Source organism: Suricata suricatta, chromosome 6 (assembly GCF_006229205.1).
Source record: "Suricata suricatta isolate VVHF042 chromosome 6, meerkat_22Aug2017_6uvM2_HiC, whole genome shotgun sequence".
NCBI lineage: Eukaryota > Metazoa > Chordata > Mammalia > Carnivora > Herpestidae > Suricata > Suricata suricatta.
In genome coordinates, this window is record NC_043705.1 from 50,934,833 (window position 1) to 50,948,009 (window position 13,177).

The window sequence follows — 13,177 nt, forward strand, 5'->3', positions numbered from 1 at the left end:
AGAGACCCAGAAAAAAAAAAAAAAAAGAGAACTACAGGCCAATATCCTTCATGAATACAGATGCAAAAATCCTCAACAAGATACTTGCAAATCAATTCAACAGCATATAAAAAGAATTATCCACCATGACCAAGTGGGATTCATTCATGGGTTACAGGGCTGGTTCAATATTCGCAAATCAATATTATATATCACCTTAATAAAAGAAAGATAAAAACCATATGATCCTGTCAATAAATGTAGAAAAAGCATTTGACAAAACACAGCATCCTTTCTTAATAAAGACTCTTGAGGAAGTTGGGATAGAAGGAACTTACATAAACATCATAAAAGCCATTTATGAAAAGCCCACAGCTAATATCATCCTCAATGGGGAAGAACCAAGATCTTGCCCCCTGAGATCAGGAACACGACAGGGGTGTCCACTCTCACCACTGCTGTTTAACATAGTGCTGGAAGTCCTAGCATCAGCAGTCAGACAACAAAAGGAAGTAAAAGGCATCAGAATTGGCAAAGATGAAGTCAAACTTTTACTTTTCACAGATGACATGATACTCTACATCAGAAACTCGACAGACTTCACCAGAAATCTACTAGAACTGATCAATGAATCCAGGAAAGTCGTAGGGTACAAAATCAACATACCAAAATTGGTTGCATTTTTATACACAAATAATGAAGCAAGGGAAAGAGAAATCAAGAAACTTATCCCATTCACAATTGCACAAAAAATCATACAATACCTAGGAATAAACCTAACAAAAGATATAAAAGATCTGTATGATGAAAACTATAGAAAACATATGAAGGAAATTAAAGAGGACACAAAGAAATGGAAAAACATTCCATGTTCATGGATCAGAAGAATAAACATTGTCAAAATGTCATTATTACCCAAAGTAACCTACACATTCAATGCAGTCCCAATCAAAATTGCACCAGCATTCTTCTCAAAGCTAGAACAAACTATCCTAAAATTTATATGGAACCACAAAAGACCCTGAATAGCCAAAATAATATTGAAGAAGAAAACCAAAATGGGAGGCATCACAATCCCAGACTTTAGCCTCTACTACAAAGCTGTCATCATCAAGACAGTATGGTATTGGCACAAAAACAGACACATAGACCAATGGAATAGAATAGAGAACCCAGAAGTGGACCCACAAATGTATGGCCAATTAATTTTTGACAAAGCAGGAAAGAGTATCCAATGGAAAAAAAGACTGCCTCTTTAGCAGGTGGTGCTGGGAGAACTGGACAGCAACATGCAGAAGAATGAAACTACACTACTTTCTTACACAAAAATAAACTCAAAACGGATGAAGGACCTGAATGTGAGACAGGAAACCATCAAAACCCTAGAGCAGGAAGCAGGAAACAGCCTCCTTAACCTCAACTGCAGCAATTTCCTACTCAACACATCCTCAAAGGCAAGGGAATCAAGAACAAAAATGAACCATTGAGACCTCATCAAGATAAAAAGCTTCTGCACAGCAAAGGAAACAATCAAGAAAACTAATAGTTAATGAGGAAATGGGAAAAGATAGTTGCAAATGACATATCAGATAAAAGGCTAGTATCCAAATTCTACAAGGAACTCACCAAACTCCACATCCGAAAAACAAATAATCCAGTGAAGAAATGGACAGAAGACATGAACAGACACTTCTCCAAGTAGGACATCCAGATGGCCAACAGACACATGAAACGATGCTCAGCGTCATTGATCATCAGGGAAATACAAATCAAAACCACACTGCGATACCACCTCATGCTAGTCAGAGTGGCTAAAATGAACAAATCAAGAGACTATAGATGCTGGCGAGGGTGTGGAGAGACAGGCACCCTCCTACACTGTTGGTGGGAATGTAAACTGGTGCAGCCACTCTGGAAAACAGTGTGGAGATTCCTGAAAAAACTTTCCATAGAACTCCCCTATGACCCAGCAATAGCACTGCTAGGGATTTATCCAAGGGAAACAGAAGTGCTGATGCATAGGGGCACATGTACCCCAATGTTCATAGCAGCACTGTCAACAATAGCCAAATCATGGAAAGAACCTGAATGTCCATCACCTGATGAGTGGATCAAGAAGATGTGGTAATATATACACAATGGAGTACTACATGGCAATGAGAAAGAATGAAATCTGGCCATTCGTAGCAAAGTGGATGGACCTCGAGGGTGTCATGCTAAGTGAAATAAGTCAGGCAGAGAAGGACAGATACTATTTATTTTCACTCATTAGTCTAACAGGAGAAACTTAACAGAGGACCATGGGGAAGGGAAAGGGGGAGAAAGAGTTGGGGAGGAGGTGGGAGGCAAATCATGAGAGACTCTTGAATACTGAAAACTGAGGGCTAAAGGGGGAGGGGGCGGGGCAGGGGAGTAATGGACATGGAGGAGGGCACTTGGGGGAAGAGCACTGGGTGTTATATGTAAACTAACTTGACAATAAATTATTAAAAAATAAAATTAAAAAATTTCTTAGGATGATTGGGAAATTTTGATTAGGGCATGGCTCTTAGATAATATTACAAAGTGATTGTTAAACTCCTTAGATGTGATCATGTTGTTGTGATTGGAGAGAAGCATGTCTTTATTCTTAGAAGCATTTTTAACTGAAATATTTAGAACTGAAATATCATGTCTACAACTTATATCCCAATGGTTCTATAAGAACAAAAATATTATCACTTTCTTACATCTTCCACAAAAATAAACTCAAAATGGATTAAAGACCCAAGTGTAAGACCTGAAATCATAAAACCCCTAAAGGGAAACACAGGCAGTAATCTCTCAAATATCTACTGAGCAACATATTTATGGAGATGTCTCCTCAGGCAAGGGAAACAAAAGCAAGGTATTGGAACTATATCGAAATAAAAAACTTCTGTATGGTGAAGGGAGCCATCAACAAAATGAAAAGGCCATCTACTAAAGGGGAGAAGATATTTGTAAATGACATATCTGATAAGGTGTTAACATCTAAAATATGTACAGAACTTACATGGTTCTGTACCAAAAAACCCAAATAATTCAACGAAGAAATGGGCAGAGGGCCTGCATAGACATTTTTTCAAAGAAGACATCCAAATGGCCAACATATATATGCAAAGATATATGCATCAGCAGGGAAATACAAATCAAAACCACAATGAGATACCGACTTATCCAGTCAGAATAGCTAGTATAACAAAGTCAAGAAATAATAAGCACTGGTGAAGACGTAGAGGAAAAGGAACCCTGATGCACTGTTGGTGGGAATACAAATTGATATGCCACTCTGAAGAAACTGTATGGAGTTTCCTCAAAAAATTAAACATAGAAATACCATAAAATCCAGCACTTCCACTAGTGACTATTTGCCCAGAGAAAATAAAAATACTAGTTTGAAAAGATATATACACCCAGATGATTATTGTAGCATTAAATACAATAGCTAAGATATGGAAGCAGCCCAAGTGTCCATCGATAGAGGAAATGATAAAGATATAGTATACACACACAATGGAATATTATTCAGCCATTAGAAAGAATGAAATCTTGCCATTTGCAATATGGATGGAACTTAAGGGTAGAGTGCTAAGCGAAAATAGTTAGAGAAAGACAAATACCATATGATTTCACTTATATGTGGACTGTAAAACAAAACAAAACAAAACAAAACAAAAACAAGCAAAATAGTGAACAGACTAATAAATACGGAGTCCAAACTGGTGGTTGCCAGAGAGGAGAGAGGTGTGGCTGTGGGTGAAATAGGTGAAGGTGATTATAACTTCCAGTATAAAATAAATAAGGCACACACACAAAAAAAGCACAGCATAGGGAATATAGTGGACAATTCTGGGACAAGGTTTCACGGTGACAGACGGTGACTACACTTACCGCGGTAAGCACTGAGTAACATACAAATTTGTTTAAAAAATGCACACAAATACAGCGAGGTGAAACAAACCTGACAGATAGTACTAATTGCTGAGAAAGTGGAGAGTGTATAGATTTTCACAGCAGTTTCAACTTTTTCTGACTTTTCAACATTTCCCACCAACATTACATAATAATAATCATAACAACAGCAGCCAGGGGCTGTGTTGGGGGGGAGGGTGGAGCTAATGCTGTGGTGTTATGGCTTACTCTGAAGTCTACAAGTTTTTCTTAGACCGAGATACTTATGACAGCAGGGCGAGAGTCATGATTTTCTCTGAATTCTTTTAAGCGCTTGTTTTTGAGCAGAATCCCAACAGAGAGCATGAGGAATACCTGTTTGCCTTCTGGCTTCCTTGGCTGCTCGCTGGGGCAGCCATGATCTCAAAACATGTGTCCGGAGCACCAGGGCCCGGCCACTACTCTGCTGGCCTTTGTAGGAGGGAGGTGAATGGTTAACAAGCTACCCACCGCTGCATTGTTGAACCTTCTCTGAGCCTGCACGGGGCTCCCTGAAAGTCTCACAACAAATGCACGGGGCACGGGGCGGGGAAACAAGGCCCAGGTGACCCTGGTTGTTAAATAGCGAAAACCTGCTTTAGACGGGCACCTTATATAAGGCTACCCACATCTTACCAAAGGCTACATTTTTGCAAAAACATGCCTCCCTTTAGACCTACCCTAAGATAGTGCCCAGGGCTTTGGCACCTGAGGTCCTGGAGAAGGTAAGGGTAAGAAATCTGGAAGCGCCTTCTCAGGAAAGCTGACTTTCACAAGTAGGGGGAGGAGCCAGTGAAGCAGGTGAGCCAAATGTCAAGGGGCCTTCACAGGTGCGGAGATGCCATCGATGGTGGGAGATGTTACTGAGGACCCCCCCCCTGAAGTTAAGGGCTGTAGAAAGTTCACTGGATTGAGGGGCTCTGTACCTTTGGGGGTCAGGGCCAGATGGTGGTGGGAGAGTGTAGAGAATTACGCAGGAGGGAGGATATAGAGGCACATGGTGCAAATGATTTTTCGAGAAGGTTGGGGCAATAGTGTGACGGCTGTGGAAGACAGTATGTGGGAGGGAAGGAAGGACAGGGTTTTAGTGTCTGGAGAGGTTAGGGGAGAGGCTAGGTGGGTGAGACAGGCTAGTTAAGGGAAGAGGTAAGATCATAACCCACTGGTATTGGAAAGGGGCTTAGCACGAAGAGACTTCTCTGAGATGGAGGGAAGGCAACGGTGGGGGATGGGGGAGGCTGCGGCAAAGATACGGGGTGCTTTGAAATATTGGGTAAGACACCAGCATCACCCAGCTAGTCATCTACTATGCACTATACTTTTTACAGCTTTGGAATTGAGTGACTTCGTTGGTAACACTGCACTGCTTATTTGAAAGTTGCTAAGAGTAAATCTAAAAAGTTCCCATCACAAGAAAATAATTTGTAACCACATATGGGGATGGATATTAAGGACACTTACTGTGGTGATTGTTTTGCAGTGTCCACAAATTCAAATCATTATGTTGTATACTTGAAAATTAATAAAATGTTGTGTGTCACTTATACCTCAGTAAGAAAAGCAAAGAAACCTAAACCTTCTTTTGTGTAGATGTGGATCTTGACCTACTTTTAATCATATTTAATTCAGGAAGAAAGTCCGAAAGAAGAGGAGGGAATAAAGAAACACATATGAGAATTCTCAGATGATGAATAAAGTTATGCCTTGAAATGACTGAAAGGCATAGAAAAAGTAGCAGGGGGGGTGGGGAGTGGGCACCTGGGTGGCTCAGTCAGTTGGGCGTCGTACGTCAGCTCAGGTCATGATCTCGCTGTTCACCCGATTCAAGCCCCGCATTGGGCTCTGTGCTGACAGCTCAGAGCCTGGAGCCTGCCTTGGATTCTGTGTCTCCCTCTCTTTCTGCCCCTCCCCTGCTCATGCTCGCTCGTTCTCCCCCCTCCCTCTCTCTCTCCCTCTCTCTCTCTCTCAGAAATAAATAAACATTTAAAAAAATGTAGCAAAGCGGAGAAAGACAAAGGAAGATCACATGAAAACTCATGGAGAAGGGACACATAGGTGGCTCAGTTGGTTGAGCATCTGGCTTTGGCTCAGTTGGTGGGTTAGAGCCCCGTGTCGGGCTCTGTGCTGACAGCTAGCTCAGAGCCTGGAGCCTGTTTCAGATTCTGTGTCTCCCTCTCTCTCTGACTCTCCCCTGCTCATGCTGTCTCTCTCTGTCTCTCAAAAATAAATAAAAAACAGAAAAAAATTTTAAAAAGGAAAGAAAACTCATGGAGAGAGAGACAGTTAAGTCACCCATGCACACAGACCCTTCTGTGGCAAAGCAGACTGGGAGTGTGCCTCTGGGTGAATCACCGACTTTCCTCGGATAATACCCTCCTTTAGGGTCTTTGCAGTTTCTTGCTTTTAAAATGTTTCTAACTTGACTGGGATCCATTCTTGTTGGGAAAAACCTGCAGAGCAGGTAAAATTTTATTTTACAAATTGACTTCCGTTGTGCAAAGCACCAACCTATTACCCATGCATGTGTGAAAACAAAAGAGGCTTCACCCCTGGGGCAAAATGGTTCTGGACTGGCTGTGAGCGGGCTGCAGCAGGGGGCTTGCTCGCATGGGGTATGGCCGACAGGCTCGAAGGCAGATGTCCAAGCCATGTAGATTTGGTCTGGGGCTCAGAGGTAGTGATTACCTGGAGGCAGGTGCTTTAGAGGAGACATCAGACTGGGCTTCTCCTCCACGGATGGTGCTAACTTAAGGCTAATGAGGCCTCGTCATTCCTGTAGCCAGTTACCATTAGGAGGTCGCTGTGGTGGCTGCTGTAAGTAACACCTAATGGTTTGGTTATCAATCCTTGGGGCTGTGATAGGGCTTCCTTCCAGAAATACACAAATAAGACAAAGTAATATTGTTCCCTGAGAGTTAAACCTAAAAAAAAAATCTGCTCAACACATATTGGACAGAACAGAGATAATCAAATTTACTATAGAAGACAGACTGCTTCTCAGGTATGTAGAGAACACGACACGCATCTCTGGGAATGCATGCCTTTTACATGCCGTTCCCACCCCAGCAGTGTCCTTCCTTGCATCCTCCAGCTACCAAAATGCTACCACCTTTGGCGGCTCAGTTGAAATGCCACCTCCCCATGTACATCTTTTTCCTGATTCTCCAAGTCAAAATCAAGCACTCCTTTCTCTACATTGTAGAATTATGTTTTAACTTTGTTGTCATTCATATTTAATTCTACCTTGGAGCAGAGTTTGTGGTGAGTGGTAAGTCCTCCCTACTATATAGTTTAAGTTTTTTGACTGTAAAACCAGGTCTTATTCCACACTTTATGCATATCATGGGTGGTCTACAAATGCTGTTAAATGAAACTAGTAGCCAATCACAAAAAATCACATGTGGCTTTCAATTGAAAATGCACAATTGTTACTTTCCCTGAAGTGTGTCCTAGGTTTGGGTCCCCAGAAATAGCCTTGAGTGGGGGATTCTTATTCATGGATAAGTTAAGGAAGTACTTTCAGGGGAAAAGGAGCAAGGAGAGAAGAAAGAGATTCAAGGTTGGGGGGACACTCAGCAAGGATGTGACCTCAGCTGGAGATGAGAGACAGCCTGATCCCACCAAGCACTGGGCAAAAATCATGCTACTGAATTGGTCCTCGGTGAAGCAGTGAGGCTGGCCTTTTATACCCCCATGTCAGCTTGGCTTTGGCTGGGGGGCTCCCCTGGGTGGGCAAATTTCCAGTGGCTAAAGTCAAGTCTCTGGACTGGGGTTAGCTGTGAGCCATCAGCAGCCAACATTCACAGCAGCTCCAGGGTGTCAAAGTAAAATGTAATAAGAGGGTGAGTAATGGGAACTGTTGTCACAGCTCTCTTTGGAAAAACAGTCTGCTACCTCAGCTTTGGCCAATTAACAGCTTCCTGAGCTCCAAAAATGGGAGGTGGGAGTCAGGAAGAGTTGCTCTGGGGTTTCCCAACTTGAAATTTCTAAGTGTGCTGGATTTTGCTCATTTCTTTTCAATTTGGAAGATAAGTAGCATGATTTGGAGAGAACTTGTTTCAATACAGAAGTCTGCTCTAGCCCTTTCCTTGGCCATGAAAGCAGAAATAGCAGCAGCCACAAACAGAAGCATCTGGAAAGAGTCTCACAAGGATCTACAATTGGCCACGGTGGTTTTTAAGAAAAAAGCTACTGAAAGTCCGTTTTCCTAAAATACAGTCAGCATCCTCTACTTGCCCAAAGTTTCTGCTCATAAGTTTTGTTTACATGTGATCAACATGGCGGCTCTTCAACTCTCCTTGCCCTCTTTCTATATCATGACACTTCTATTTCGGGCAACAGTGTCAGTCCTTTAGTTCCCCAGTTTCTGAGAACCTGATTGCCTATTCTATGGTTTTGAACCCGAGCTCACATGTCCCTTCTGCCTGAGTGAACAACTTATCCTAGTTGGCTTAGGACTTTTCCGGAATTAGCACTGAAAGTCCTGCCTCCTGGGAACCCCCTAGTCCACGACAAACCAGGATGGTGGTCCACCCTTCCTCCTATCTGTGGAAAGGCTGCCCTTGCATCAGATGCCCACCTCAAGAGGAGGAGGGCTAGGTTGTCTGGTGGCCAGAAGAGCTACTGTCTTTCAGCAGCGTGGGGTAGCTTCTCAGAGGAGGAGGTGTGAGTTGGACCAGCAATGATCAACCTCTCTTTTTGTAACTGTAACTGGATTAATTACTCATTAGAAGGGCAAGAATCAAGGTACTGTAAATACTTGTGCAGCAGTTTGATATAGTAGAAAGAGCAGGGAACTGGGAGTCAAAATACCTGGTTTCTGCCACTGATGGCCATGAAACCTCAGAGCCAAACAATGCATGCTTCTGAGCCTTGGTTTCTCCATCTGTAAAGTGAAATCACAAGTCTAGGACTTGCTTCCTCTCTTACCTTTTGTTTTGTGACTTCATTCTAGAGGATAGAGTTACTCATACTCCTTGAGACATAGTTGGCTGTCATTACAAGTTTTTCCCCTCCTCTCCCCTTCTCCTCCCCCCTCCCTTTTTCTTTCCCCTCCCTGTTTCCTCCTCCCCCCTCCTCTCCTCCCCCTCCCCTCTCCCCCACTTCCTGCACTCATCTCTTTACTCCAAATAGGCAACCACATCAATGTGAAGAATATCATTGTAGTCTTATAAGTATTGTTTTGTGTATGGATCTTTTATTTTCATATTTTATATTGTGCTACAGACCTCATTTTTTTCCCTAACACTTTTTTTACTCGGCACCATTAAAGAAAGTATCTTCAGGATGCTGGTGTTGGTCTCCAAGGCTCTTTCCACTTTATGAACTTTGTTTAGAATTGCAGAATGTTCTATTATCCAGTGTTCCAGCTAACTGTAATCAAATAATTGATGGGCTTTCTAGAGCAACAGAAGGGAGAAGGGAGTATCTTTTGTCACTCCCCACATTGGTCAACTTTGGTCTGCACGCAGGGGACCAAGTACATTAATATGCAGACACATTCGCGGGGAGTACATGAAGTGTTGGATGGCAGGAAAGGTTATGAGTGTGCCTTTGGGCCTCTAACTCTGAACGGTGAGGTCTCCCAGGAACCTGGCAGATCTGCAGTCCTAAGAGCTCGCACTGGGGGAGCTTACCTCCCGCATAAGCCTGGTGGACACAGGGCAGCCGCTTAAGACCTCAGCCGGAGACCCGCCTCAAATAGTGCATACTGGCAAGCTCTAACTCCTCTTCCTGGGGCTGAAGAGGACCAGGCCCGTGTGCGCATCCCGCTGGGAGAGTTGCTGTGGTTGCTAGTGGTTTTTAGCAGAGCAGTGTCTCCCAGGCTGGGCCACTCTCTTGGTGGCATTGAAGCTCCAGAAGCCATGTGGTGCCTGGGAACAGGCTGCGGGTGGGGAGCAGCTGTGGGGATCAGCCCTCCTGTCACTGCCTGCCTACGCGTGGGAGAATGGCTTCCATTTCAGACAGCAGCGATTCACACTGGGTGGCCTCTGCCTTCCCTTCCACATCAGTGCACTGAGAACAACCCAGAAGGTTGAGGAGCGTGGAACTCCCCTCGGAGAAAGCAGACCCTGCTGTAGGGCCTCTTCTCTCTCCTTGTTTTCTGGCTCATCACGGCCCTAATCTTTATTCAGGCCTCTTCGCAAGCTCTGGGGAGATCCCTCAAGCCTGGCCGGTGAGGCCCGTGAGGTCGGGGTGGAACGAGGGGTGCCGAGGTGCTCTCTGTCTCCCCACATGATGGGCTTCCCCACTTGAACTTTGCTCAGAGGCACATCTTGACTCTATTCCAGACCTTACCTGTTTCTGCTCCTTTCAACATGCAAGACAAAGAAAAGCAACAAGGAAATTAAGAAAAACAAAAATAAACAAACATAAACACAGATAACACACACAGATAACAAAGGCCCACTGTTTCCAGCCTCTTTTCTCTACATTTCAGCTGATTCTATGTTGCTATGTGATCTCCTCAAGCTTCCCAGGGGGGGACATTGAGGCAGTCACAGGATTATGTACACACTCTACTTAAACGGCTCCCTTTGCAGTGGTATGACTTAAACTGACCCTGAGAATCAGAGAAGCTTCATCTTGACCTTCAGGCCTAGTAGCAGCTAATCCTTAGTATCCAGGCAATGGTTTCAGGGCCTGCTGACACGGGCCCAGTGCTCCAGCCGCACTAGGGACCCAGCTCCTCAGGAACCCAAGGGGAACACTTAAATAAATGTAGCAAAATAAAATAATTACAGCTGACAGTCACCAAGCTTACTAGGCTATGTGCTCTTTCGGTATCATCTCACTCGATCCCCAGGTCCTTCTGAAGTAGGTAGTGTTAGGAGGCTCTTTAATAAATGAGGAAACTGAGCCTCAGAGAATATAAGCAGCAAACCCAGCTACACAGCTAGTAATTAGTGGAGCCAGAATTTGATTGCACAAAAACCTCTAGACCCCATGTTCTCCGCCACTGTGCATATGTAAGTTCACACACACACACACACACACAGATGACGCACACATGTGTCTTTTGGTTTATACACTGTAATCATTTTATTTATTTTTATTTTTTAATGTTTTATTTATTTTTGATACAGAGAGAGACAGAGCATGAGAGGGGGAGGGGCAGAGAGAGAAGGAGACACAGAATCTGAAACAGGCTCCAGGCTCTGAGCTAGCTGTCAGCGCAGAGCCCGATGCGGGGCTCGAACCCACGAACGTGAGATCTGACCTAGGCCGAAGCCGGAGGCTTAACCGACTGAGCCACCCAGGTGCCCCACTGTAATCATTTTAATAATATTCAGAGAATCATAGATTGTTGGAAGTGAAAGTCACCTTAGAGATGGACTGAATAACATGCACGCACACACAAACACAGAAGTGAAAAGGAAGGAAGGAAAGAAACTGAGGACTTGGTTTAGAAAAATAGTTCTCAACTGAGTTGCATCAGAAGCACCTAGCTACAACACAGATCTCAGGAGCACAGCCCCAGAGTGTTGAATTCAGAGTCTGGGATGGGACCGCAAATTTGCATTTCTGACAGTGTCCCAGATGCTGCTGAAGCTGCTGGTCCTGCGCCCAGGCTGTGAGAGCCACGGCATGAGAGTAAATCATACACGTCAAGGAGCATAAGACCCACTGCGATTGTGACCTAAACCTACTTAGCAATCAATGCCGATGAAACCTAGACAAACATATTCCCGGCAGGGGCATTCTTATCTGATCACCTGTTCTTAAACACCCAGCAGCAGAACCAGAATGCGGTACGCAGGATTCTAAAGATGCCCTACCTGCCTCCCACAAAAGATTCCATACCCTTTATCCCCCTGGACCCGTGATGGGATATCATTCCTGTAACTACATTATGTTATATGACACAGTTGACCGGAAAAAGGGATTATCCAGGTCAGTGTAATCTAATCACAAAGCTCCCCAAAAGCCCAGAACTTCCTATAGCTGTAAACACAAATACCTGAATTTCCAAATTTGGAAAGGGAGCTACTTCCAATGCAGACCTACTCAGGCCATGAGCTCCGCCCCTGGCACGGGTGGGGGGCACCTTGTTGCCTGCTGAAATGTTAGTGGCTGTCACCTACATTCTAGCACCATCAAGGTAACATTCACGTCAGTCAGAAAAAGGAAATGTAAAGGTTGTCTGAGTGAACAGCCTATGAACCGTCTGCCCCAGTGACCCTCGGCCGGCGACACAGCCCAGCTCAGGAGCACAGAGGAGTCACTCGTCAGCAGGCGCGTGCCCTTCATGGAAGAGCGGTTTAAAAACAGTTTAGGAAAACAGATTGCCCTCCTGCACTGCTGATTGGTCAGATAACACCCTTTCCGGCGACGGAGATTAATCATCTGTAAAACCGAGGCACTGCCCCTCGCATGGCTATTAGGAAACTCAAGCAAGAGGCTGGGATGAATGCGCAGTGATCCCCGCTGCCCACGCCCCCAAATATTTTTTTGATTCTTAATGTAAAATACAGAGGGACAATTTTGATTTTCTGTATGACTACTAGATAGCTATGATTTAACCACTGTGGGTTTTTTTTTATTATTGTAAAAGAGGAATATAAACTCTCTGTGGTCACAGACATAATTCAAGTAAATAAAACAAGGTAGCTGGTAGATAATTCTTAACATTGAGATTTCCTTCAAATACCCAGCTCCAAATGATTTATAGACCCCTGACATTTAAGTGCAGAGTCATCTCTCAGGGGTGAGGTTCCAGGCATTTGATATCTCTCTCTCACACACACACACACACACACACACACACACACACACAGGCTTCCACAGAGCAGTTTCCTTCCCACCACAATGTGCTCAAATCAAATGCTTTGTTAACAAACGCGTGACCATGCTTAGTTTCACTTCCCACAAGAGTTCTCTGATAACTCTGTTTTTGTGGTTTCAGTGTCACTTTTCATTGATCTCTTTGAACTATAATCACTTCAAAATTACAATTTTTAACTGAGAATGTGGGTTGGTGGTTACAGACAGGAAGTTTGATGGGTAAACCTGACAAGCAGTGAAAATATGCAAGAAACTCGGGACAATTCAGAACTTGGTATTACTCAGCACTGTGATAGCGCCGCCCCCATGAGCTCCCTGGAGAACTTGTCTGTAAAGAATGATGCGGTTTCTAACCAACCATAAGTGACTACAAATGTGGTTGATCTAAAATCTTGAAACACACTTGGATGTCCGTGTGGACAGAAGTTCAAGCACTACCACAGACTAAACGGAAAAAAAAGTC